This window comes from Ranitomeya imitator, chromosome 1 (assembly GCF_032444005.1).
Source record: "Ranitomeya imitator isolate aRanImi1 chromosome 1, aRanImi1.pri, whole genome shotgun sequence".
Classification (NCBI taxonomy): Eukaryota; Metazoa; Chordata; class Amphibia; order Anura; family Dendrobatidae; genus Ranitomeya; species Ranitomeya imitator.
The window spans coordinates 919,397,756-919,423,019 of record NC_091282.1 but is presented as its reverse complement, the minus strand read 5'-3'; positions in this window follow the sequence as shown (position 1 = coordinate 919,423,019).

Here is a 25,264-nt window from a genome sequence, read left to right as displayed (position 1 = left end):
AAATTAGCAATGAAACGGCGATAAAAATTAGCGAAACCCAAAAATTTCTGAAGGCTCTTCACGGATGTGGGCTGAATCCAATCATGAATGGCCTGAACCTTAACCGGATCCATCTCTATAGATGAGGGAGAAAAAATAAAGCCCAAAAAGGAAACCTTCTGCACCCCAAAAAGACACTTAGACCCTTTCACAAACAAGGCATTGTCACGAAGGATCTGAAATACCATCCTGACCTGCTGCACATGAGACTCCCAATCATCGGAAAAAATCAAAATATCGTCCAAATATATGATCAAGAATTTATCAAGATAACTACAGAAGATATCATGCATGAAGGACTGAAAAACAGATGGAGCATTAGAGAGTCCGAATGGCATCACAAGGTATTCAAAATGGCCTTCGGGCGTGTTAAACGCAGTTAGTCTTAGTAAACCAACTAGCTCCCTTAATCCTAGCAAAGAAATCAGAAAGCAAAGGCAAGGGGTATTGAAACTTGACCATGATCTTATTTAAGAGGCGATAATCAATACAGGGTCTCAAAGAACCATCTTTTTTAGCAACAAAAAAGAACCCCGCTCCCAACGGTGAAGAAGATGGACGAATATGCCCCTTCTCCAAAGACTCCTTAATATAACTCCGCATGGCGGTATGTTCAGGTACAGAAAGGTTGAAAAGTCAACCCTTAGGAAACTTACAGCCTGGAATCAAATCAATAGCACAATCGCAGTCCCTATGCGGTGGAAGGAAACTGGACTTAGGCTCATCGAATACATCCTGAAAATCAGACAAAAACTCCGGAATTTCAGAAGAGGGAGAAGGGGCGAATGACATCAGAGGAACATCATTATGAACCCCCTGACAACCCCAACTAGTCACAGACATGGACTTCCAATCCAAAACAGGATTGTGTACCTGCAACCACGGGAAACCCAGCACGACAGCATCATGCAAATTATGCAACACCAGAAATCGACAATCTTCCTGGTGGGCTGGCGCCATGCGCATGGTCACCTGTATCCAAAACTGGGGCTTATTTTTAGCCAAGGGTGTAGCAACAATGCCCCTTAAAGGAATAGGATTCTGCAAAGGCTGCAAGGGAAAACCACAACGCCTAGCAAAGTCAAAGTCCATCAAATTCAAGGAGGCGCCTGAATCCACAAACGCCATGACAGACAATGACGACAATGAGCAGATCAAGGACACAGATAACAGAAATTTAGGTTGTACAGTACTGATGGTAAATGAACTGGTGATCCTTTTTGTCTGCTTAGGGCAGACAGAAATGACATGAGAAGCATCGCCACAATAAAAACACAACCTGTTGAGACGTCTGAAACCCTGTCGTTCCGTTTTAGACAGAATCCTATCACACTGCATAGGCTCAGGAATTTGCTCTGAGGATAACGCCATAGCGCACACAGTTCTGCACTCCCACAAGCGCCGGTCAATCTGAATGGCCAGAGACATAGAATCACTCAGACCGGAAGGCGTGGGAAACCCCACCATAACATCCTTAACGGATTCAGAAAGACCCTTTCTGAAAATTGCCGCCAAAGCATCATCATTCCATTTAGTCAGCACAGATCATTTTCTGAATTTCTGACAATACATTTCAGCGGCCTCTTGCCCCTGAGAAAGGGCCAACAAGGTCTTCTCAGCTTGATCCACAGAATTAGGCTCATCATACAATAACCCCAATGCTTGAAAGAAAGAATCAACATTAAGCAAAGCAGGATTGCCAGATTCCAGGGAAAATGCCCAATCCTGTGGGTCACCACGCAGCAGGGATATGATGATTTTAACCTGCTGAATGGGATCACCAGAGGACCGGGGTCTCAATGCAAAAAACAGTTTACAGTTATTTTTGAAACTCAAAAATTTGGATCTGTCACCAAAAAATAAATCAGGAGTGGGAATCTTAGGTTCTAAAGCAGGAGTCTGAACAATATAATCTGAAATACCCTGTACCCTAGCAGCAAGCTGATCCACACGAGAAGCTAATTCCTGAACATTCATGTTAGTACTAGGTTCCTCAGCCACCCAGCGATTAAGAGGGAGGAGAAGACAAAACAGGCTGAGGAAAAAAAATGGCTCAAAACCTTTCTTCCCTTCTTCTGAGATGCAATTAACTCATTGTTGGCCAGTTGTACTGTTATGATCAGGCGGCCTTGGAACAACATGAAAAAACCTTCGCTGGAGTAGTGGTAACTATACAGACCGCTAACCCTGAACTTATCACAGACACTAGATGTAGCCGTGGGGTGTACCTATCCAGACCTAGACACCTCGACACAGCCAGAGGACTAATTATCCCTAAAGATGGAAAATAGGAAAACTGACTTGCCTCAGAGTAGACCCCCAAAGTATAGGCAGCCCCCCACAAATAATGACGGTGAGTAGGAGAGGAAAAGACACACGCAGGCGGAAAACAGATTTAGCAAAGGAGGCCACTTCTACCTAGATAGGGAAGTATAGTACAGGATACTGAGTGGTCAGCACAAAATCTACAAAATATCCACAGCAGAAAAATACAAAAACTCCACCACCTAACTAAAGGTGTGGAGAGTATATCTGCAACTCCAGCGAATCCAACCAGACTGAGAAAACAACAGGACAGTCAAAGCTGGAACAAAATAGAAACTAAGAACAGCACAAAAAAATAGACACACAGCCTGTGAGCCTAAGAAAAAGAATCAGAAACTTATCTTTAGCTGAAATGGCAGCAGGCAGGAGAGGCCAGGCAGAGAACCATTACTGGCAATAGAACATTGACAACTGGCAGGGACTAATGAGTCCTGCAAAGCTAAATACCTCAGTCAGCTTTGCAATTAGCAGATACACCTGTCCAATCCTGCAGTCCATGCCCAACTGCATTACCATCTACAACCACCGGAGGGAGCCCAAAAGCAGAATTCACAACAGAACACCATGCAATCTCACAGCCTCCTTGATAAAGATCTGTGCCAGAGTCTTGGCATTAGGTAACGCGGGAAGAGCAATAAAATGTGACATCTTGCTAAATCTGTCAACTACGGCTAAAATAACTGTATTACCCTCAGAAACCGGTAAGTCGGTGATGAAGTCTATTGACAAATGGGTTCAAGGTCTATTGGGAATCTCCAGAGGTTGGAGAGACCCAGACGGGCGAGTACGAGAGGTCTTGGAACGCGCACACACACTGCAGGCAGCAACATATTCCTGTACATCTTGATTTACCCCAGACCACCAAAAACGCCGAGTGAGGAGGTCCGTGGTAACTTTACTTCCACGGTGTCCGGCCAAAACCGAATCATGATGTTCATTGATGACCCTAAGATGAAGATTAGCAGGAACATAAAGTTTACCTAAAGGACAGGCTGCTGGGGCGTCCCACTGTGCCTCTAACACCTCTCTCTCAAGATCAGAATTAATTGCGGCGGCAATTACACCCTTCTGCAGTATTGGACCTGGCTCACAATTATCCCTACCCCCTGGAAAACAATGGGATAACGCATCAGCTTTGATATTCTTGCTTCTTGGCCTATACGTAATGTAGAAATTGAACCTGGCGAAGAACAGAGACCACCTAGCTTGCCTAGGAGTGAGACGCTTTGCAGATTCTAAATACAACAGATTTTTGTGATCTGTGATCACCATGACTGGGTGAAGTGCTCCCTCCAAAAAATGGCGCCATTCCTCAAAACCCATTTAATTGCCAACAGCTCCTTGTTACCAATATCATAATTCATCTCAGTAGATCATTTTTTCGAGAAAAATGCACAAGGACACCACTTACTCGGAGAAATTCCCTGTGACAATACAGCTCCCACCCCACCTCAGAGGCATCCACCTCTACCACAAATGGCTGCGCGATGTCAGGCTGTATTAGCATGGATGCAGTGGAAAAACACTTATTCAAAGTTTCGAAAGCCTGGCCGGCCGCACTGAACCAGACAAAGAAGTCCATGCCTTTTTTGGTCATGTCTGTTAAAGGTTTGGCTACTACTGAAAAGTCTTTAATAAATTTGCGATAGTAGTTTGCAAAACCTAAAAACCTCTGTAAGGCCTTAAGGTCCTCAGGACGCTCCCACTCCAAGACCGCCTTGACCTTAGCCGGATCAATACGAAATCCTGTGGAGGATAAGAAATAACCCAAAAACGGAATCTCTTTGACCACGAACAAGCATTTCTCAAGTTTGGCAAATAGTTTATTGTCCCTATTTACCTAAAGGACCTGCCTTACATGAACCTGATGGGACTCGAGGTCAGGGGAATAAATTAAGATGTCAGCAAGATATACCACCACAAACCTACCTATCAACTGACTAAGTATATCATTGACAAAGTGTAGAAACACAGCAGGAGCATTACATAACCCAAAAGGCATAACCATGTTCTCGTAATGTCCCTCTGGAGTATTAAACGCCGTCTTCAATTCATCCCCCTCCTTCATCCGAAGTAGATTATATGCCCCCCTGAGGTCTAATTTGGAGAACCACTTAGCCCCCACAATTTGATTAAAGAGGTCCGGAATAAGAGGGAGCGGGACAGAGTCCCGGACTGTAATTTGATTTAATTCATGGAAGTCTAAGCATGGGCGTAAGCCCCCGTCCTTCTTATTTACAAAGAAGAACCCAGCAGCAATGGGTGATGACGAGGGTCTGATATGACCCTTGGCCAGACTCTCCGTGATATAGTCCTCATGGCCTGTCTCTCTGGGGCAGAGATGTTGTATAGCCAACTCTTAGGCAGTTTAGCACCAGGAATGAGACGTATGGTGCAATCATAAGGGCGATGTGGAGGTAGCTCTTGACTCCCCTCCTCAGAGAATACATCCTCAAAATCTGAGATGAACTCTAGCAGAACCTGAGAACTCAACCCAGCCAGCCGAGTGCCCAGGCAATGTTCCTGACAAAACTCACTCCATCTAGTAACCTCGCGAGTCTGCCAGTCTAACACCGGGTTGTGTAACGTGAGCCATGGTAAACCGAGATCTACAGGCGACGGCAATCCCCCCAACACATAAAAATCTATTGACTCTGAGTGCAACGCCCCTATTTGTAGGCTCACCCCACGGACGATCTGAGTGAAAGTCCCCTGGCTCAAAGGTGCAGAACCAATAGCAATTACAGTATAGGTATGGGTCTAGATAACTGTTGAGTTTTAAGCCCCTGTGCCTGAACAAACCCAGCATCAATTAAATTAAACCCTGCCCCAGAGTCCAGGAAGGCAGAGATTATGAGCCTACTTTCACCATGACAAATCTCGGCTCTTAAGAAAAATTGTGGCTTACCTATGGAGAAAACAAGTACACCTGAGTTGCCAACCTCCCCGCAACCCGGGCTCAATAGTTTTACGGCGAATGTCTTCTAGAAGGACACACATTCGCATAATGACCCCTTCTTCCACAAAAAAAACATGCACCTCCCTTACGCCATACTACTGAAGCCCCTTTAAAACAAGAAGCGCCACCCAACTGCATAGGTTCCCCTAGAGACTCATGTTCAGGTAAATCCAAATCTGAGTTACCCTGGAATAACGGTGATTCATTAAGTCTCTGGTGCAGGCGGCGGTCCACACGGATCGCAAGAGACATAGCTGCCTCCAGTGTGGTTGTTGTCTCCTGTAGGGTGAAGGCATCCTTTATCTTATCAGATAGTCCATGATAAAATTGACTGCGGAGTGCAGGGTCATTCCACTTTGTGTCAGTAGCCCATCTCCGAAACTCAGAGCAGTAGTCCTCTACTGGCCAGTCTCCCTGCCGAAGGTGGCGTATTGTGGACTCAGCGAGGGAGACGCGGTCAGGATCAACATACACTTGACCTAAGGCTCGAAAAAACTCCTCCACAGTCCATAACGGCAAAGCGTCAGCAGGAAGTGAAAAAGCCCAGGCCTGGGGATCACCCTGTAGGAGCGATACTACAATTCCAACCCTCTGCTCCTCTGAACCTGAAGTGTGAGGACGCAAACTAAAGTATAATTTACAGGCCTCCCTGAATTTAACAAATTTGTCACCTGTCAGGTAATGCAATTTTAGGCTCCAGTGAAGCTTGTGGAGGTGTAGCAACCCCTGCAGTGGCCACTGGAGTGCACTGTACAACCACCGAGGGGAGGTCAGCCACCTCTAGACTGAGTTGCTGCAATTGTCCAACTAAAGCAGCAATGGGGTCCATATTGGACCAAGAAAATTTTATAGGTCAGTGATACTGTCACGCCGTTTATGGCGATAAAGGGGCAGGACGGCGTACTGGGACCAGCTCCTGTCCCTGCCACTATAAAGAGGCCCTGGCTTTCCCTTATCTCAGGGGTACCTATAATGGATAGGAGGCCTGAGCCGCCAGCATATCCCTGTCTCCTGTGCAGGCCCTATCAGTGGCCCCCTCTCCCCCCCCAGTGAGGAGGACTGCACCAGTGTATTAATATGACAAGTAAACAGGGTATGCAGACAAGGTAACAAAAATCTAAAACTCACCAAATGCTCACACAGCCACAAAGGAAACACCAAGATGGGAAGAGGGGGAAAAAACTAGGAAGGAAAACAGGTTTAACACGCAACCAAAACCGCAGACATCAATCTCTGTAGATAAACCTCCAAGTTCCAAACACCACGCTCCTTCCCACTTCAAGCCAGGCAGCAGAACTGATCACTGACAACAGTTGTAGTCAAAGCTGAGTCTATATAGGAGAGGAGATTACAAAAAACAATTCAGCTGAGAGACCAGCTCTCAGCAACTTCAACAACAAGATTTAACTCCTGCACTGCTGGCACAAGACAGCCAGATCAGAATTCAGGAAAAGAGCTTCTGTTCATCGTGTGTGAATGAGACCCAGAGCGCTACGGTTCTCTGGAACCTCTCTGTCGCGGTAGCCCCGTGACACTGAGTCTGTCAGCACAGTGTCCATGGCATGGAGTAGATACCAGAAGGCAAGACAGTACACCAGGAGAAGTGGAGAGCAGGACCGCTACTGGGATGAAATCCTCAGACCCATTGTGAAACCATATGCAAGTGCACTGGGCACTGGGTTCCTTCTAGGCCTCCTGTGGTTGAAGTGTGTCAGCAGTTCCTACATGATGAAGGCATTGCTATGTACTGGCCTGCCCTTTCCCTGACCTGAATCCAATCAAGCACAATCTGGGACATCATGTCTTGCTCCATCCACCAACGTCACGTTGCACCACAGACTGTCCAGGAGTTGGCGGATGCTTTAGTCCAGGTCTGGATAAATAGTATACACTGCTCACTCTGCGGGTATCAATTGCAAATATAATGAAATTTATTTTTACAGTGCTTTAAACATAATATTCAACAGTGCAAAAGGCACGCCTTCTGCACTGTCGAATATTATGTTTAAAGCACTGTAAAAATAAATTTCACTATATTTGCAATTGATACTCCTAGAGTGTGCGGCGTATACTATTTATCTTGATTGTTACGGACTTTCCTAGTCCATTACAGCAGCACCTCACTACCAAAAAATCCTAGTGCACGCCACTTTTTCCTTTACTTGATTAGTCCAGGTCTGGGAAGAGATCCCTCAGGAGAACATCCGCCACCTCATCAGGACCATGACCAGGCATTGTAGGGAGGTCATACAGGCATGTGGACACACACTACTAAGCATAATTTTCTTGTCTTGAGGCATTTCCACTAAAGTTGGATCAGCCTGTAATTTGATTTTCCACTTTGATTTTGAGCATCATGCGAAATCCAGACCTCCATCGGATATTAATTTTGTGCAAACTGGCAGATCACCGATCTGTATTGTCCACCCCTGGGACAAAGTAAAAAAGTTAAAAAAAAATTTTACAAGTGTGTAAAAAAAAAAAAAAAAAAAATCCTAAATAATGAAAAAAAAAAAAATATTATTCCCATAAATACATTTCTTTATCTAAATAAAAAAAAAAAAAACAATAAAAGTACACATATTTAGTATCGCCGCGTCCGTAACGACCCGACCTATAAAACTGGCCCACTAGTTAACCCCTTCACTAAACACCGTAAGAAAAAAAAAAAAAACGAGGCAAAAAACAACGCTTTCTTATCATACCGCCGAACAAAAAGTGGAATAACACGCAATCAAAAAGACAGATATAAATAACCATGGTACCGCTGAAAGCGTCATCTTGTCCCTCAAAAAACGAGCTGCCATACTGCATCATCAGCAAAAAAATAAAAAAGTTATAGTCCTGAGAATAAAGCGATGCAAAAATAATTATTTTTTCTATAAAATAGTTTTTATCGTATAAAAGCGCCAAAACATAAAAAAAATGATATAAATGAGGTGTTGCTGTAATCGTACTGACCCGAAGAATAAAACTGCTTTATCAATTTTACCAAACGCGGAACGGTATAAACGCCTCCCCCAAAAGAAATTCATGAATAGCTGGTTTTTGCTAATTCTGCCTCACAAAAATCGGAATAAAAAGCGATCAAAAAATGTCACGTGCCCGAAAGTGTTATCAATAAAAACGTCAACTCGTCCCGCAAAAAACAAGACCTCACATGACTCTGTGGACTCAAATATGGAAAAATTATAGCTCTCAAAATGTGGTAACGCAAAAAATATTTTTTGCAATAAAAAGCGTCTTTCAGTGAGTGACGGCTGCCAATCATAAAAATCCGCTAAAAAACCCGCTATAAAAGTAAATCAAACCCACCTTCATTACCCCCTTAGTTAGGGAAAAATAAAAAAAATTTAAAAAATGTATTTATTTCCATTTTCCCATTAGGGTTAGGGCTAGGGTTAGGGTTAGGGTTAGGGTTAGGGTTAGGGGTAGGGTTAGGGCTAGGGTTAGGGCTAGGGTTAGGGGTCGGGTTAGGGTTAGGGCTAGGGCTAGGGTTAGGGCTAGGGTTAAGGCTACAATTAGGGTTAATTCTACATTTAGGGTTAAGGCTACAGTTAGGGTTAAGGCTACAGTTAGGGTTAAGGCTACAGTTAGGGTTGGGGCTACAGTTAGGGTTAGGGTTTGGATTACATTTGCGGTTGGGATTAGGATTAGGGGTGTGTCTGGGTTAGAGGTGTGGTTAGGGTTACCGTTGGAATTAGGGTTAGGGGTATGTTTGGGTTAGTTATAATTGGGGGGTTTCCACTGTTTAGACACATCAGGGGCTCTCTAAACGCGGCATGGCGTCCGAACTCAATTCCAGCCAATTCTGCATTGAAAAAGTAAAACAGTGCTCCTTCCCTTCCGAGCTCTCCCGTGTGCCCAAACAGGAGTTTACCCCAACATATGGGGTATCAGCGTACTCAGGACAAATTGGACAACAACTTTTGGGGTCCAATTTTTCCTGTTACCCTTGGGAAAATACAAAACTGGGGGCTAAAAAATAAGATTTGTGGGGAAAAAAAAGATTTTTTAATTTTCACGGCTCTGCGTTATAAACTGTAGTGAAACACTTGGGGGCTCAAAGTTCTCACAACACATCTAGATAAGTTCCTTTGGGGGTCTAGTTTCCAATATGGGGTCACTTGTGGGGGGTTTCTACTGTTTACGTACATTAGGGGCTCTGCAAACGCAATGTGACGCGTGCAGACCATTCCATCTAAGTCTGTATTTCAAATGGCGCTCCTTCCCTTCCGAGCCTTCCCATGCGCCCAAACGGTGGTTCCCCCCACATATGGGGTATCAGCGCACTCAGGACAAATTGCACAACAAATTTTGGGGTCCAATGTCTCCTGTTACCCTCGAGAAAATACAAAACTGGGGGCTAAAAAATAATTTTGGGGGGAATTTTTTATTTTTATTTTCACGGCTCTGCATTAAAAACTGTAGTGAAACACTTGGGGGCTCAAAGTTCTCACAACACATCTAGATAAGTTCCTTTGGGGGTCTAGTTTCCAATATGGGGTCACTTGTGAGGAGTTTCTACTGTTTAGGTACATTAGGGGCTCTGCAAATGCAATGTGACGCCTGCAGACCATTCCATCTAAGTCTGTATTTCAAATGGCGCTCCTTCCCTTCCGAGCCTTCCCATGCGCCCAAACGGTGGTTCCCCCCACATATGGGGTATCAGCGCACTCAGGACAAATTGGACAACAAATTTTGGGGTCCAATTTCTCCTGTTACCCTTGGGAAAATACAAAACTGGGGGCTAAAAAATAATATTTGTGGGAAAAAATTTTTGTTTTATTTTTACGGCTCTGCATTATAAACTTCTGTGAAGCTCTTGGTGGGTCAAAGTGCTCACCACACATCTAGATAAGTTCCTTAGGGGGTCTACTTTCCAAAATGGTGTCACTTGTGGGGGGTTTCAATATTTAGGCACATCAGTGGCTCTCCAAACGCAACATGGCGTCTCATCTCAATTCCTGTGAATTTTGCATTGAAAAGTCAAACGGCGCTCCTTCCCTTCCGAGCTCTCCCATGGTTCCAATTTCTTCTCTTACCATTGGGAAAATAAAAAATCGGGGGCGAAAAGATCATTTTTTTCACAAAAATTATTTTTTATTTTTACGGTTCTGCATTATAAACTTCTGTGAAGCACTTGGTGGGTCAAAGTGCTCACCACACCTCTAGATAAGTTCCTTAGGGGGTCTACTTTCCAAAATGGTGTCACTTGTGGGGGGGGTTTCAATGTTTAGGCACATCAGTGGCTCTTCAAACGCAATATGGCGTCCCATCTCAATTCCTATCAATTTTGCATTGAAAGGTCAAACGGCGCTCCTTCCCTTCCGAGGTCTCCCATGCGCCCAAACAGTGGTTTACCCCCACATATGGGGTATTAGAGTACTCAGGACAAATTGTGCAACAACTTTTTGGTTCCAATTTCTTCTCTTACCATTGGGAAAATAAAAAATTGGGGGCGAAAAGATAATTTTTGTGAAAAAAAAAATATTTTTTTATTTTTACGGTTCTGCATTATAAACTTCTGTGAAGCACTTGGTGGGTCAAAGTGCTCACCACACCTCTAGATAAGTTCCTTAGGGGGTCTACTTTCCAAAATGGTGTCACTTGTGGGGGGTTTCAATGTTTAGGCACATCAGTGGCTTTCCGAACGCAACATGGCGTCCCATCTCAATTCCAGTCAATTTTGCATTAAAAAGTCAAATGGCGCTCCTCCGCTTCCAAGCTCTGTCATGCGCCCAAACAGTGGTTTACCTCCACTTATGGGGTATCGGCGTACTCAGGACAAATTGTACAACAAGGTTTGGGGTCCATTTTCTCCTGTAACTCTTGGCAAAATAAAACAAATTGGAGCTGAAGTAAATTTTTTGTGAAAAAAAGTTAAATGTTAATTTTTATTTAAACATTCCAAAAATTCCTGTGAAACACCTGAAGGGTTAATAAACTTCTTGAATGTGGTTTTGAGAAGCTTGAGGGGTGCAGCTTTTAGAATGGTGTCACACTTGGGTATTTTCTATCATATAGACCCCTCAAAATGACTTCAAATGAGATGTGGTCCCTAAAATAAAATGGTGTTGTAAAAATGAGAAATTGCTGGTCAACTTTTAACCCTTATAACTCCCTAAAAAAAAAATTTGGTTCCAAAATTGTGCTGATGTAAAGTAGACATGTGGGAAATGTTATTTATTAAGTATTTTGTATTTTGACATATCTCTGTGATTTAATTGCATAAAAATTCAAAGTTGGAAAATTGCAAAATTTTCAAAATTTTCGCCATGTTTCCGTTTTTTTCACAAATAAACGCAGGTAATATCAAATAAATTTTACCACTATCATGAAGTACAATATGTCACGAGAAAACAATGTCAGAATCACCGGGATCCGTTGAAGCGTTCCAGAGTTATAACCTCATAAAGGGACAGTGGTCAGAATTGTAAAAATTGGCCCGGTCCATAACGTGCAAACCACCCTTGGGGGTAAAGGGGTTAATAATCGGGCCAGCTCGGCTACCTTGGTTTCGCCGTTTTTCTGCAACTCTGGGTTCCATCCTCGTTTCTCTTCAGGGCAGGTTGAGTCTTCGGACTGTCCTGGTGTGGATACTGTGGTGGACGGGTTGCAGCAGATTTGGACTCATGTAGTGGACAATTTGACCTTGTCCCAGGAGAAGGCTCAACGTTTCGCTAATCGCAGACGCTGTGTGGGTCCCCGACTTCGTGTTGGGGATTTGGTTTGGTTATCTTCTCGTCATATTCCTATGAAGGTTTCCTCTCCTAAGTTTAAACCTCGTTTCATTGGTCCGTATAGGATTTCTGAGGTTCTTAATCCTGTGTCTTTTCGTCTGACCCTTCCAGATTCTTTTTCCATACATAACGTATTCCATAGGTCATTGTTGCGGAGATACGTGGCACCTATGGTTCCATCTGTTGATCCTCCTGCCCCGGTTTTGGTGGAGGGGGAGTTGGAGTATATTGTGGAGAAGATTTTGGATTCTCGTGTTTCAAGACGGAAACTCCAGTATCTGGTTAAGTGGAAGGGTTATGCTCAGGAAGATAATTCCTGGGTCTTTGCCTCTGATGTCCATGCTCCCGATCTTGTTCATGCCTTTCATATGGTTCATCCTGGTCGTCCTGGGGGCTCTGGTGAGGGTTCGGTGACCCGTCCTCAAGGGGGGGTACTGTTGTGAATTCTGTGGCAGAGCTCCCTTCTGTGGTCACAAGTGGTACTTCGGCTGATTCTCTCTGTGAGCTTCCGTTGGTGGAGGAAAGTGGTACTGCGGCTTCTGAGTTTCCTTCCTCAGGTGATGGGGTGAAGTCGTTAGGTGCTGCTCTATTTAACTCCACCTAGTGCTTTGATCCTGGCCTCCAGTCAATGTTCTAGTATTGGACCTGTTTCCTCCTGGATCGTTCCTGTGGCCTGTGTTATGAAAGGCAATTCAGTACTACAATGGACATAGCGGTCAGAGCACATACAGTGATCTGACAATAACCCAAAATCATAGAACGAGCTCTGAGACGTGGGAACTCTGCTGACCGCAATCCCTAATCCTCTCCAAACAACACTAGAGGCAGCCGTGGATTGCGCCTAACTCTGCCTAGGCAACTCGGCACAGCCTGAGAAACTAACTAGCCTGAAGATAGAAAATAAGCCTACCTTGCCTCAGAGAAATACCCCAAAGGAAAAGGCAGCCCCCCACATATAATGACTGTGAGTTAAGATGAAAAGACAAACGTAGAGATGAAATAGATTCAGCAAAGTGAGGCCCGACTTTCTTAACAGATCGAGGATAGAAAAGGTAACTTTGCGGTCTACACAAAACCCTAAAGAAAACCACGCAAAGGGGGCAAAAAGACCCCCCGTACCAAACTAACGGCACGGAGGTACACCCTTTGCGTCCCAGAGCTTCCAGCAACAAATTAGACAAGCTGGACAGAAAAAATAGCAAACAAATAGCAAAGAAGAACTTAGCTATGCAGAGCAGCAGGCCACAGGAATGATCCAGGGAAAAGCAAGTCCAACACTGGAACATTGACAGGAAGCCAGGATCAAAGCATTAGGTGAAGTTAAGTAGAGAAGCACCTAACGACCTCACCAGATCACCTGAGGAAGGAAACTCAGAAGCCGCAGTACCACTTCCCTCCACCAACAGAAGCTCACAGAGAGAATCAGCCGAAGTACCACTTGTGACCACAGGAGGGAGCTCTGCCACAGAATTCACAACAGTACCCCCCCCCCTTGAGGAGGGGTCACCGAACCCTCACCAGAGCCCCCAGGCCGACCAGGATGAGCCACATGAAAGGCACGAACAAGATCGGGAGCATGGACATCAGAGGCAAAAACCCAGGAATTATCTTCCTGAGCATAACCCTTCCATTTAACCAGATACTGGAGTTTCCGTCTAGAAACACGAGAATCCAAAATCTTCTCCACAATATACTCCAATTCCCCCTCCACCAAAACCGGGGCAGGAGGATCAACAGATGGAACCATAGGTGCCACGTATCTCCGCAACAATGACCTATGGAATACGTTATGTATGGAAAAAGAATCTGGAAGGGTCAGACGAAAAGACACAGGATTAAGAACCTCAGAAATCCTATACGGACCAATGAAACGAGGTTTAAACTTAGGAGAGGAAACCTTCATAGGAATATGACGAGAAGATAACCAAACCAGATCCCCAACACGAAGTCGGGGACCCACACGGCGTCTGCGATTAGCGAAACGTTGAGCCTTCTCCTGGGACAAGGTCAAATTGTCCACTACATGAGTCCAAATCTGCTGCAACCTGTCCACCACAGTATCCACACCAGGACAGTCCGAAGACTCAACCTGTCCTGAAGAGAAACGAGGATGGAACCCAGAATTGCAGAAAAATGGCGAAACCAAGGTAGCCGAGCTGGCCCGATTATTAAGGGCGAACTCAGCCAAAGGCAAAAAGGACACCCAGTCATCCTGATCGGCAGAAACAAAGCATCTCAGATATGTTTCCAAGGTCTGATTGGTTCGTTCGGTCTGGCCATTAGTCTGAGGATGGAAAGCCGAGGAAAAAGACAAGTCAATGCCCATCCTACCACAAAAGGCTCGCCAAAACCTTGAAACAAACTGGGAACCTCTGTCATAAACGATATTCTCTGGAATGCCATGTAAACGAACCACATGCTGGAAGAACAATGGCACCAAATCAGAGGAGGAAGGCAATTTAGACAAGGGTACCAGATGGACCATCTTAGAAAAGCGATCACAGACCACCCAAATGACTGACATCTTTTGAGAAACGGGAAGATCAGAAATAAAATCCATAGAGATATGTGTCCAAGGCCTCTTCGGGACCGGCAAGGGCAAAAGCAACCCACTGGCACGAGAACAGCAGGGCTTAGCCCGAGCACAAATCCCACAGGACTGCACAAAAACACGCACATCCCGCGACAGAGACGGCCACCAAAAGGATCTAGCCACCAACTCTCTGGTACCAAAGATTCCAGGATGACCAGCCAACACCGAACAATGAACCTCAGAGATAACTTTATTGGTCCACCTATCTGGGACAAACAGTCTCTCCGCTGGACAACGATCAGGTTTATTAGCCTGAAATTTTTGCAGCACCCGCCGCAAATCAGGGGAGATGGCAGACACAATTACTCCTTCCTTGAGGATACCCGCCGGCTCAGACAAACCCGGAGAGTCGGGCACAAAACTCCTAGACAGAGCATCCGCCTTCACATTTTTAGAGCCCGGAAGGTACGAAATCACAAAGTCAAAACGGGCAAAAAACAGCGACCAACGAGCCTGTCTAGGATTCAACCGCTTAGCAGACTCAAGATAAGTCAAGTTCTTATGATCAGTCAATACCACCACGCGATGCTTAGCTCCTTCAAGCCAATGACGCCACTCCTCGAATGCCCACTTCATGGCCAGCAACTCTCGGTTGCCCACATCATAATTTCGCTCAGCAGGCGAAAACTTCCTGGAAAAAAAAGCGCATGGTTTCATCACTGAGCAATCAGAACCTCTCTGCGACAAAACAGCCCCTGCTCCAATCTCAGAAGCATCAACCTCGACCTGGAACGGAAGAGAAACATCTGGTTGACACAACACAGGGGCAGAAGAAAAACGACGCTTCAAGTCTTGAAAAGCTTCCACAGCAGCAGAAGACCAATTGACCAAATCAGCACCCTTCTTGGTCAAATCGGTCAATGGTTTGGCAATACTAGAAAAATTGCAGATGAAGCGACGATAAAAATTAGCAAAGCCCAGGAACTTTTGCAGACTTTTCAGAGATGTCAGCTGAGTCCAATCATGGATGGCTTGGACCTTAACAGGATCCATCTCGATAGTAGAAGGGGAAAAGATGAACCCCAAAAATGAAACCTTCTGCACACCAAAGAGACACTTTGATCCCTTCACAAACAAAGAATTAGCACGCAGGACCTGAAAAACTGTTCTGACCGGCTTCACATGAGACTCCCAATCATCCGAGAAGATCAAAATGTCATCCAAGTACACAATCAGGAATATATCCAGGTACTCTCGGAAGATTTCATGCATAAAGGACTGAAACACTGATGGAGCATTGGCAAGTCCGAATGGCATCACTAGATACTCAAAATGACCCTCGGGCGTATTAAATGCAGTTTTCCATTCATCTCCTCGCCTGATTCACACCAGATTATACGCACCACGAAGATCTATCTTGGTGAACCAACTAGCCCCCTTAATCCGAGCAAACAAATCAGATAACAATGGCAAGGGGTACTGAAATTTAACCGTGATCTTATTTAGAAGGCGGTAATCTATACAAGGTCTCAGCGAACCTTCCTTCTTGGCTACAAAAAAAACCCTGCTCCTAATGGTGATGATGACGGGCGAATATGCCCCTTCTCCAGGGATTCCTTCACATAACTGCGCATAGCGGCGTGCTCAGGCACTGATAAATTAAACAGTCGACCTTTTGGGAATTTACTACCAGGAATCAAATTGATAGCACAATCACAATCCCTATGCGGAGGTAGGGCATCCGACTTGGGCTCATCAAATACATCCCGGTAATCAGACAAGAACTCTGGAACCTCAGAAGGGGTGGATGACGAAATTGACAGAAATGGAACATCACCATGTACCCCCTGACAACCCCAGCTGGACACCGACATGGATTTCCAATCTAATACTGGATTATGGGCCTGTAGCCATGGCAACCCCAACACGACCACATCATGCAGATTATGCAACACCAGAAAGCGAATAACCTCCTGATGTGCAGGAGCCATGCACATGGTCAGCTGGGTCCAGTATTGAGGCTTATTCTTGGCCAAAGGCGTGGCATCAATTCCTCTCAATGGAATAGGACACTGCAAGGGCTCTAAGAGAAACCCACAACGCTTAGCATACTCCAAGTCCATCAAATTCAGGGCAGCGCCTGAATCCACAAATGCCATGACAGAATACGATGACAAAGAGCAGATCAAGGTAACGGACAGAAGAAATTTTGACTGTACCGTACCAATGGTGGCAGACCTAGCGAACCGCTTGGTGCGCTTAGGACAATCAGAGATAGCATGAGTGGAATCACCACAGTAGAAACACAGCCCATTCAGACGTCTGTGTTCTTGCCGTTTAACTCTGGTCAAAGTCCTATCGCACTGCATAGGCTCAGGTTTAAGCTCAGGTAATACCGCCAAATGGTGCACAGATTTACGCTCACGCAAGCGTCGACCGATCTGAATGGCCAAAGACATAGACTCATTCAAACCAGCAGGCATAGGAAATCCCACCATGACATCCTTAAGGGCTTCAGAGAGACCCTTTCTGAACATAGCTGCCAGCGCAGATTCATTCCATTGAGTGAGCACGGACCACTTTCTAAATTTCTGACAATATACCTCTATCTCATCCTGACCCTGACAAAGAGCCAGCAAATTTTTCTGTGCCTGATCCACTGAATTAGGTTCATCGTACAGCAATCCGAGCGCCAGGAAAAACGCATCGATATTACTCAATGCAGGATCTCCTGGCGCAAGAGAAAATGCCCAGTCCTGAGGGTCGCCGCGCAAAAAAGAAATAACAATCAAAACCTGTTGAACTGGATCACCAGAGGAGCGAGGTTTCAAGGCCAGAAATAATTTACAATTAATTTGGAAACTCAGAAACTTAGTTCTATCTCCAAAAAACAAATCAGGAATAGGAATTCTTGGTTCCAACATAGCTTTCTGATCAATAGTGTCTTGAATCTTTTGTACTCTTGCCGAGAGCTGATCCACAAATGAAGACAGACTTCTAATGTCCATCGCTACACCTGTGTACTGAACCACCCAAATGTCTAGGGGAAAAAAAAGGCAAAACACAGTGCAAAGAAAAAAAAATGGTCTCAGAACTTCTTTTTTCCCTCTATTGAGAATCATTAGTACTTTTGGCTTCCTGTACTGTTATGAAAGGCAATTCAGTACTACAATGGACATAGCGGTCAGAGCACATACAGTGATCTGACAATAACCCAAAATCATAGAACGAGCTCTGAGACGTGGGAACTCTGCAGACCGCAATCCCTAATCCTCTCCAAACAACACTAGAGGCAGCCGTGGATTGCGCCTAACTCTGCCTAGGCAACTCGGCACAGCCTGAGAAACTAACTAGCCTGAAGATAGAAAATAAGCCTACCTTGCCTCAGAGAAATACCCCAAAGGAAAAGGCAGCCCCCCACATATAATGACTGTGAGTTAAGATGAAAAGACAAACGTAGAGATGAAATAGATTCAGCAAAGTGAGGCCCGACTTTCTTAACAGATCGAGGATAGAAAAGGTAACTTTGCGGTCTACACAAAACCCTAAAGAAAACCACGCAAAGGGGGCAAAAAGACCCTCCGTACCGAACTAACGGCACGGAGGTACACCCTTTGCGTCCCAGAGCTTCCAGCAACAAATTAGACAAGCTGGACAGAAAAAATAGCAAACAAATAGCAAAGAAGAACTTAGCTATGCAGAGCAGCAGGCCACAGGAATGATCCAGGGAAAAGCAAGTCCAACACTGGAACATTGACAGGAAGTCAGGATCAAAGCATTAGGTGGAGTTAAGTAGAGAAGCACCTAACGACCTCACCAGATCACCTGAGGGAGGAAACTCAGAAGCCGCAGTACCACTTCCCTCCACCAACAGAAGCTCACAGAGAGAATCAGCCGAAGTACCACTTGTGACCACAGGAGGGAGCTCTGCCACAGAATTCACAACAGGCCTGCTGCTCTGCATAGCTAAGTTCCGCTTTGCTATTTTGTTTGGTGTTTTTTTCTGTCCAGCTTGTCTATTTGTTTTTTCCTGCTTGCTGGAAGCTCTGGGACGCAGAGGGTGTACCTCCGTGCCGTTAGTTCGGTACGGAGGGTCTTTTTGCCCCCTTTGCGTGGTTTTTGTAGGGTTTTGTGTTGACCGCAAAGTTACCTTTCCTATCCTCGCTCTGTTCAGAAAGTCGGGCCTCACTTGGCTAAAACTATTTCATCTCTACGTTTGTCTTTTCATCTTAACTCACAGCCATTATATGTGGGGGCTGCCTTTTCCTTTGGGGTATTTCTCTGAGGCAAGGTAGGCTTATTTTCTATCTTCAGGCTAGCTAGTTTCTCAGGCTGTGCCGAGTTGCATAGGGAGCGTTAGGCGCAATCCACGGCTGCCTCTAGTGTGGTTGGAGAGGATTAGGGATTGCGGTCAGCAGAGTTCCCATGTCTCAGAGCTCGTTCAATGTTTTTGGTTTATTGTCAGGTCACTGTATGTGCTCTGACCTCTATGTCCATTGTGGTACTGAATTACCTTATCAGAACAACAATGACAGTAGCGTAGCTCCAGGTGGGCCCCCTCTAAGTACCGGGCCCGGGGTGATTGTCCCCTCTGCCCCCCGGTAACTACTCTACTGAACTCAAGTCTATAAGACATCCAGTAGCCATGAAACTTGAGAAACTCAACACAAGTAGCTCACATCTGGTCAACATTTTGTACATTGATATAATAGCACTGCTTAAAGCTCATATGTGTAAAGTACAGAAATCATTAGTGCTGAAGTGTACACTTCTTTATCAGACCTAAGGTTGATGTTCTTCATAGATAAACTATCTACTTCAACAGCTATGAAATCCTCTTTTCTTCACAATAACATGTATGAACTTTTCCAAAAATATTTTTTCTAATAACAATGGTTTGTAAGGAATAGCCAATACAGAAAATCTATGTGTTTCACAATACTCAACAGATAATTCCACTAAGGCACAGGAGTAATTATTTTTTTATTTTTGTTATCTTACTCAATTGTGTATTGGAATAATTTTCTTAGTGTTAGAGCTTACTGATGGCATTATTATAATGTAATGAATTATAGATCCTTAATTTCTTCTCCCTTTTTGTCTCTATTCACAGCTACTTGCATACTTCTCTCTACTATACAGTAAGGTGTAAGGTTGTGCAATAATTACATACTGTCTTCATCCACAATACAGATCTATTACAGACATATTGCTCTGATGTTATGCTCACTGGGCAGGGACAGAGACAAGTCATGGAGCAGTAGGGGTTAAAAGTATTGTTGGCGGTGGAATAATCTCTGTACTATCCAGCGTTCAACAGTGTATGTATATTTAATCAGGAACAAAGATAACATAGCTTACAACTGGTATTTCATATAGCATAGGATCTTAGCATCTTGTCTGTTCCCTTGCAAAGTGAAAGTAAAAATGTGTGCTCCAGCTGCACACACAGTGAACAGAAACTTCCTGGGTTTTTATTTGTATGTGTGATATCACATACAACAAGGGAAAATGGAAGAACCACACATTTAGAGTATGGAACATCAACTAATAGGACATAAACACAAAAAACATGGTCATGTGACTGCATCTAAGACTGGCGTATAGAAGCTTTTGAACAACAGAAAGTACATTTGTAAGTGATTCATCTTATTGCATTGTGAGGTAGTGAGGGGGATCATATGCGAGGGTCGATATGTGTCCCCCAGGTTGCGGACGGAATCATATTAAACCTGGAGTGCCTCGTGTTTACAGCAGAATGTCTGTGAATCACAAGGCAATATAAAAGGAAGTGTGGATTGGGTCCAAGTAGTTGAGCCAGTCAAATTTTTGGGAAAATCCATCAGGGCTTTTATTTTTAGAGGGATTTGCAGGTTTGGTAGTGGGTCGAACCCCTCTCTCCACTCCGGGTTTTGGAGAAGGCTCTATGGCCACGATTCCATTTAAATCTGTCAGTTTGGCCTTGGATGTGTCAGTTTGGAGTTTGCAAGCTGCAGAGCAGGAATCTCTGTGCATCCCAGTCCTGTGTGGAGCTAAGGCTACTTTCACACTAGTCCGTCAGTGCGGGCCGTCGCAAACCGTCGGCCCGACGTACCGGCGGACAGTGTGTTAATGTAGCACAATGTGGGCAGCGGATGCAGTTTTACAACGCATCCGCTGCCCATTGTGAGTTCCTTGGAGGAGGGGGCGGAGTTTCGGCCGCGCATGCGCGGTCGGAAATGGCGGACTCGATGCACAAAAAAAATTACATGGAACGCTTTTTTGTGCCGAGTGTCCGCCAAAACACGACGCATCCGTCGCACGACGGATGCAACGTGTGGCCATACGTCGCAATACGTCTACTAATGCAAGTCTATGGAGAAAAACCGCATCCTGCAGGCACATTTGCAGGATGCGTTTTTTCTCCAAAATGACGCATTGCGACGTACAACAAACAACGCTAGTAGCCTAACACAGAGCCAGGAACTTCAAAACAGCTGATACACCCAAGAGACACGGCGGTGTCATTGGGTTTTGAACACGGACTGTATTTGTGGAAACCTGGCTGTGATCTTGAGCATATAACTCCTGTATGTGAGTCTGAGAATAGAGACACTATTTATGATGAACTTACTGAGGTCCCAGCCTATCTGTCGCACGACACCAACCCCACTGCACTACCATATGTAAACTATTTTCACATACTATTTAAAGATTGAAAATCCTCTTTAATTTTAGAAATTTAAAATTGTTATACTTTTTTATTGTCTGCAGTATATTAAAAAAATGATATCCTTGCAACATGCAAGATTAAATCGATGGTTGTGTTTTATTGTTTTTCAATTTATATCTTACAAATTCTAATGAACATGAGCTGTTTTATACTATACTATTTGCTTCTACACAGTGCATTTATGAAGTATTTAGACCCACTTTTTATTTATTTTGTTCTGCTACAGATTTATGTTATCATATTTAAAGGGAACTTGTCACCTGAAAAAATACTATTAAGCTGCAGATAAGGCAAGAATACAAAATTAAGTCTGTCCATCCATTCAAAAGCCAAGAGGTGGACATCCAGAAAAATATTGGAGTCAACAAATCGGTTCAACACAAGGTCTATCAAATCTGGCGTGACAAACACGGCAGTGGAGGTGGACCATATGCTTTGTAATAGTGAGATCACAGATGTCCATGCAAGCATCATGAAATGCACGTTACACAAGTCTAGAATTGTGGCCCGAAAAAAGGTGAAGAAGCCTCGTCTTCAATATTATCATAAGAAGCGTCAGCTGGAGTTTCCAAAAAAGTACGAAAAGTGGACAGTAGAAGATTGGAAATGGGTGATTTGAAGCAATGAGACAAATATATAGGATCTGATAGGAGTCAATGAGCCTGGATGAAGCAAAAGAAAAAGGGGCTAAAGGATCAAGAAATTAAAGGAACTGTCAAGTTCAGTGAAGGAAGTCTGATGATATGGGGTTGTTTCACAGCCAAAGGCGTTGGATACTTGACCAAGATCGATTGTGGTTTCAGTGCCGAACTATACGAGAATCCTATAAGATGATTTAGTTCGTACACTCATGTATTAAGGGTATGAAAAGGATGACATAGTGTTCAAGCAGGGCAACGACCTGAAGCATACCACGAGATTGGCGAAGAAATGGTTCAGTGACAATGAAGTAGAGGTGCTCGATTGTCCCCCACAGTCCCCAGACCTCAAACCAATCGAACACTTGTGGGGAGAGTTGAAGAAAAAGCTGTATATATACTCAAGTGAGTTGACTAGTATGCACCAATTTGGGAATGTATAGAAGAGACCTGGGATCTCCTTTCTTCACACAGGTATAACACTGCTTGCTGTCTCATCTACTGCTCTGTGATTCTGCAACTATTTTTAATGGTATAATACTGCTTGCTGTCTCATCTCCTGCTCTGTGATCCTGCAACTATTTTAATTGTACAACACTGCTTGCTGTCTCATCTCCTGCTCTGTGATCCTGCAATTATTTTTAATGGTATAACAACACTGCTCACTGAATCTCTGCTATAATTCATCTGTTGCATTGTACACAATACTCACTGCTTTATATCCATGGTTGGGTCACTGTAGATGTTATCTGGTGAAAGGTGTTATAGCATATAGATGGAGCCAGGCTTAGTGTCTTTGATCATCTATCCACCCCCTGGTGTGTTGACCAGCTGCTAATTTATCCCAAACCAGCTCCCACAATCCCTCTCATCTGACTCTCTACTCAGCTCTATAAATTTAGAAGCATTCTACGGGGTGCATGGGTGTGGAGTACATGCACGCGGTGTCCCCTTTCGCAAAGTATCCCCGTAGCTAATTATCCAGAAGAAGCAGAGAATTCAATGGCAGTTAGTCCAGGCAGCAGTCAGGTAGCCCACACTATGTACTCTGTTTTAGCCATGTGCTTTATTTCTATCTCCCTGTGTGCCCTTGCCATCCACATTTACTGCACCATCCCCCCTCAATCACCTCTCATACACATGAGCCCCTCTCTCCTTCCTTCTCCCATGTACAGCTCCCATGCACTTCTCACCTTCCTGAAAAACCTCAGTCCATCTTGCTTAAAGAAATTGTGCAAAAAACCATGTCACAATTCCAAAAACTACTTGCTCTTTCTCTTTCTACTACTACTTATTACAGGGGACATCTCCCCCAACCCCGGTCCACCCTCCGCCACCCTCAAACCCTCCCCCACCTCACATCAAAACCTTACTAACCTGATTAACATTAGCTGTACTCCTTCATCTCGCTCTTTTAATTGTGTACTCTGGAATCCACGGTCTATATACAATAAGCTTCCTTTCCTGCACAACTACTTTATTAACAACTCTCTTAATCTGTTGGCCCTCACTGAAAGCTGGATTCAGGATTCTGACACTATTTCTCATGGTGGCTTACACGAGACCGACAAACAGACTTGGTGGTGGAGTCGACATACTCCTGTCACCACAATGCACTTTCCAGGTCATCCCCCCAGTTCCATCACTCTTATTCCCTTCTTTTGAGGTCCACACCATCAGGCTCTTTCATCCCCTCTCCCTCAGAGAAGCAGTTATATACCGTCCCCCAGGCTCACCCACCCACTTTCTTGACCATTTCTCTGTCTGGCTGCCACACATTATGTCCTCAGAATTACCAACCCTTATCCTGGGAGACTTCAACATCCCCATTAACAGTCCCACTTCCCCATCTGCATCCCAGCTCCCAACTCTAACCACTTTTCTTTGCTCTCAACCTCAGAAACGCACAAAGATGCTAACACCCTTTGTCTGACTCTGACACTCTCTGACCACAATATTCTCTCCTACATGCTCACAATTCCTCGCCCACCCCAGCACACTCCTACCTATCATGCATGCATAAATCTACAAGCCATTAACCCTCATACACTTTCAGACTACCTACACTCATCACTATCCCCAATTTCCTCTTTTTCATGTCCTGATTTGGCTGTACATCACTACAATGACACTCTCAGAAGTATCCTGAACTAAGTAGCACCCCTCACCCTCAGAACCTCCAAACACAGAGTAAAACAGCCCTGGCTCACATTGCAAAATCAATCTCTCCAGCAATGCTCTAGGAGAGCTGTACGCCTAAGGAGGAAAGCTCACACACCAGAAAACATCATCCACTACAAATTTATGCTAAGTACCTATAGCTCTGCCCCTCACCTGGCCAAACAGACTTACTTCACCACCCTGATCTCCTCTTTATCTAACAACCCAAAAAAACCTTTTTGACACCTTTCACTCCCTCCTCAGTCCAAAAACACAGGCCCCTATCATAGACATCTGTGATGACCTGGCCTCCCACTTTATAGAGAAAATAGAGAATATCCATCAGGAAATCAGCTCCCAGCCACCAAATGCCACAACTCCAATCCCTCACCACATCTCCTCTGGCTCACGCTCTATATTTAATCCCATCATAGAAGAAGAAGTCTCCAGGCTCCTCTCTTCTTCTCGTCCGACCACATGCACTACTGACCTCATTCCCTCACATGTCCTCCAGTTTCTCTCTGCTGTTGTCACTACCCACCTAACTGCAATCTTCAATCTCTTCTTCTCTTCTGGTATTTTCCCCTCCTCCTTCAAACACTCTATCATTACTCCATTATTAAAAAAAACTCTCTCTTGACACATCCTGCACCAATAACTACCGACCAGTCTCCAATCTCCCCTTCAGCTCTAAACTCTTGAAGCACCTGGTCTACTTCCGCCTTACCAGCACTCATCAAAGTGACTAACGACCTTCTAACAACAAAATGTAACAGTGACCACTCTCTGCTCATTCTTCTTGACCTCTCTGCAGCTTTTTACACTGTTGACCACCATATCCTTCTCTCTATGCTCCAGTCAATAGGCATAAAGGACACTGCTCTCTCCTGGTTGTCTTCATATCTTTTTGACCGCTCCTTCAGTGTATCGTTCGCTGGCTCGAATTCGTCTTCTCTTCCTCTCCCTGTTGGGGTCCCTCAGGGCTCATTGCTTGGCCCTCTTCTCTTCTCTCTCTACACAGCCCAAATTGGATGGACCATCAGCATATTTGGCTTTTAGTACATCTTTATACTGATGACATACAACTATACACGTCATCCCCTGATCTTACCACCGCTGTACTACAGAACACCAGTGACTGTCTGTCCGCAGTCT